At 37.7% G+C, this 4,567-nt stretch overlaps 1 pseudogene; it reads right to left on the reverse strand.

Annotated features, from left to right (window-relative positions):
• Positions 1–1,571: 1,571 nt before the first annotated feature.
• Positions 1,572–2,521, reverse strand: LOC136747186 (olfactory receptor 1M1-like; annotated as a pseudogene).
• Between the last annotated feature and the right edge of the window lie 2,046 nt (positions 2,522–4,567).

A 4,567-nucleotide genomic window follows, 5' to 3' on the forward strand; every position in this document is an offset into this window, starting at 1 on the left:
CCCTGCAAATGAGTTCCCCAAATGTTAACTACTATTAAATATAGAGCTCACATAATAAGGACCTGGCAGTACATCTGTGTACCTGTGTTTTCTGTGTAGCTCTGCTGCACTCACCTCTGACCTGTCTCTGCTAAGTCTAGCATCACTGGGACCAGAAGAGCGAGGGACCACACTGCCTGTGCTGGGCCCAGCAACATCCTAGTTGTGATTGAATAAGCACATATTAGACAAAGAAGATCACTAAATGAATGCCTAAAACATGATCAGGGACAGTAGCACTTTATAAGGGCCCTGTACTTTAGTTGATCATGTCACATGACCAGAATTTGTTTTTAATGGGTTTTCATCAAACTATCCGCTTTATGATTGTCAGGCTTTCTTTTATTTTGCTGTCTGCATTTGTGAAGGAGTATATTACCAATTCCGGGAGAGTGCATTGCTGACAGATCACGTATACTGCCTGTCATGTGTTCTCCCTCGAATTCCCCATTGCCTAATTAGTCTACAGTTAGACTGGTCCTTGTTGATGTTTTTATATATATAATAAATATAGGTGTTCTATATTAGTTAGATTTTGCCTTAACCTAGATACATGCAATACAGAAACAAATATGTACTTTTACACACACAAAACATTTGTCTTTTATCACGTCCGTCATGTTGGATTAAACAATGTATCAGTAAATATACGATTTTTTATGTATTAAAAAATGCAAACGAAAATAAAAATTGACATTTAAATCTACTATAAATACTGTATTAAATATTCATATATAAACCTCACCTCTAAAAAGTAATCAGCCTGTTACTCTATATTCTCTGATAAACGCTGTTATTGTTAAGGAAAGTGTGACGTCCCTACAGACACTGTACTAGTAGTTATTTCATAGGATACAAACAAACTATTAACTTCAGCAGTACACTAAAGCTAGATATGTGCCAGTATGTGCGTTTTCTCCCTGCCTGCCTCATCTTAGACTACTGTGCTGTTGTCTGCAGCTGCAGTAGGACCAGAACTTTTTGAAAACAACTTTGTTAATTTGGCACATTTAGCAGCTTCTACATCAAGAGCCTTTTTTTAATCTCTCTTGCTTTTTTGACACCACCTTTACGTTTCTTCCAATCCATCTCTAATGAATGAGAGTGAAAGCGAGTCTCAGGAGTGTTTGCCTTTGAATGTGAATTTGCATAACCATGAGCTCAGCCTTGTCCTTAGCCAATCAGAAAGCCGGGCTGGCCCATTGATCTTAGTATTGGGGCTGGCAGTTGCACATATCAACCAAATGCTCGTTATGAGAAAACCATAAATATTTCTTCTACTGCGACCGGCCCACCAAACTAAAAACTGGTCCGGACTATGCTGAAAGACATATTCAAATATATGTAGGAATATCATTGTATGTAGCAAATTAATGATACACTCACATCTTATAACTTTTACATTTCTTTTGTATACCCCATATATAATTCATAGACTACAAAGTGTATAAAAGAGTGAAGTTTGTATTTACACTAAATGTTTAATTTAATTACCACTGTATCAGTATGTTTTACTACAGCAATTATTTTGTTTATTTTTTGTAAAGCTTTCTTATTGCCCCTATATTCTCCTCTGTTTTTAATGTATAAATGATAGGGTTCAGCATTGGAGGAATGGCGGAGGACAAGGATGTACATATTATCCTGGTATTTGGATGAATAACAGACGTTAATGTAGCAATGTATGTGATGAAAAAAGGCAGATAACCGATTATTACTATGATAAGATGGGAGGTGCAGGTTTTCATTGCTTTTAACCGATCCTCACCTGATGCTATTTTTGATAGAATACAGATAGAATACAAACATAAGACAGCACAATTATAGAGAAAGGTATAAAGCAAAATATTGCAACACTGATGTTTGCATGAATGTATTGTGAGTAATTGTCATTACAGGCCATTTGATACATAGGGCCATAATCACAGAAATAGCTCTCTATGACAATGGATCTGCAAAATGATAGTCTGGTGATTAAAAGTACAAGACTTATGTGTAGGGTTGCTGTGAAAACCCAGATGCATGCTTTAATCACAAGCATTGAAGTATTTGTAATAATGATGTGATACCTCAGTGGAAAGCATATAGCAACAAACCTGTCATAGGCTAGTACAGCAAGAGTGACTGACTGCATGGCAGTAAAGAAAAGTACAAAGAACATGTTGGCCAAGCAGGCTTCATATGTGATGAACTTAGAGTCAAAGAGAATGGTGTGAATTAACTTAGGAATAAGAGCTGTGCTTTCACAGATATCAATTACAGCTAAATTTAAAACAGCAACGTATTTAGCCATGTGAAGACTTCGTTCTGTGTATATAATGAATATGATGAAAAAGTTTGCGAACACACTTACAGCATAAACAAAGCACAGGAAAATGTAATAGTACTTCACATGTGGGATGTTGGAAAAGCCGTTGATGTAAAAGAACTGAGGCCGAACAAATGCAGCATTCGGAGAAACTGTTGAATTCAAGGAACTCATGGCAGACTGTTTTGGTGTTTCTTTGTCCTGCAAACAAAAAAGTTATTAACAGATTTGAAGGTAAACTGAATATAAAAAAACATGAAAACATTTTTATCAGTAGTAAGATTACATGGCAAAGTGTTTGCATTATTGCATTGTACTTTAAATGATTAATAATTTATATAGTATATAATATAGTATATACACTCACCTAAAGGATTATTAGGAACACCTGTTCAATTTCTCATTAATGCAATTATCTAACCAACCAATCACATGGCAGTTGCTTCAATGCATTTATGGGTGTGGTCCTGGTCAAGACAATCTCCTGAACTCCAAACTGAATGTCTGAATGGGAAAGAAAGGTGATTTAAGTAATTTTGAGCGTGGCATGGTTGTTGGTGCCAGACGGGCCGGTCTGAGTATTTCACAATCTGCTCAGTTACTGGGATTTTCACGCACAACCATTTCTAGGGTTTACAAAGAATGGTGTGAAAAGGGAAAAACATCCAGTATGCGGCAGTCCTGTGGGCGAAAATGCCTTGTTGATGCTAGAGGTCAGAGGAGAATGGGCCGACTGATTCAAGCTGATAGAAGAGCAACTGAAATAACCACTCGTTACAACCAAGGTATGCAGCAAAGCATTTGTGAAGCCACAACACGTACAACCTTGAGGCGGATGGGCTACAACAGCAGAAGACCCCACCGGGTACCACTCATCTCCACTACAAATAGGAAAAAGAGGCTACAATTTGCACAAGCTCACCAAAATTGGACAGTTGAAGACTGGAAAAATGTTGCCTGGTCTGATGAGTCTGGATTTCTGTTGAGACATTCAGATGGTAGAGTCAGAATTTGGCGTAAACAGAATGAGAACATGGATCCATCATGCCTTGTTACCACTGTGCAGGCTGGTGGTGGTGGTGTAATGGTGTGGGGGATGTTTTCTTGGTACACTTTAGGCCCCTTAGTGCCAATTGGGCATCGTTTAAATGCCACGGCCTACCTGAGCATTGTTTCTGACCATGTCCATCCCTTTATGACCACCATGTACCCATCCTCTGATGGCTACTTCCAGCAGGATAATGCAACCATGTCACAAAGGTCGAATCATTTCAAATTGGTTTATTGAACATGACAATGAGTTCACTGTACTAAACTGGCCCCCACAGTCACCAGATCTCAACCCAATAGAGCATCTTTGGGATGTGGTGGAACGGGAGCTTCGTGCCCTGGATGTGCATCCCACAAATCTCCATCAACTGCAAGATGCTATCCTATCAATATGGGCCAACATTTCTAAAGAATGCTTTCAGCACCTTGTTGAATCAATGCCACGTAGAATTAAGGCAGTTCTGAAGGCGAAAGGGGGTCAAACACAGTATTAGTATGGTGTTCCTAATAATCCTTTAGGTGAGTGTATATATATATATATATATATATGTTGGGGCTGGCTGATTATATTTTCATATAAAATGTTTACATATGTGGGTTCAGTTCTACCAGAATAATAATCACAAGGAAATTCTTCAAATTACAAAATTGTAAAAAACAAAACAAAACAAACTGTCACAAGAGGTTACCATATTCTCAAGAGTTTACTGCTTCTTTATAAAGGTCGCATTTTTCAGAACAACATGGTAAAGAAATGAATTTACAAATTCATGGTGAAGTATTTTTAAGGTAAATGATCTTACAACATTTTTTCTTATTAATTTATTACACATATTATATAAAAGGCTAATACAGTAACACAGCCAGGAATTTGTGGAGGGGGACAAAATGAGGGCAAAGAGGAATTAGGAATTCATGGTAGAGGATATTGGAAAAAATGACATATCAACCAACATTATGCAGGCAAACTAGATGTGGTTTCTGTTACTTCTGGTTTCTAACAACATCTCTATAAACATCTCCATTATGTATGTACAGGTGCGCTAGCCCATGAAATCTGTCTTCTGTCATAGTGGAGAGCAAATATGTTTTGAGTGGTTTTAGTGCACTGAATGATCACTCCCCTGTTGCTGTCGTGACTGGTATAGTATATGAGCATGTTACAAACTA

The sequence above is a fragment of the Amia ocellicauda genome, chromosome 3, assembly GCF_036373705.1.
Source record: "Amia ocellicauda isolate fAmiCal2 chromosome 3, fAmiCal2.hap1, whole genome shotgun sequence".
Lineage (NCBI taxonomy): Eukaryota > Metazoa > Chordata > Actinopteri > Amiiformes > Amiidae > Amia > Amia ocellicauda.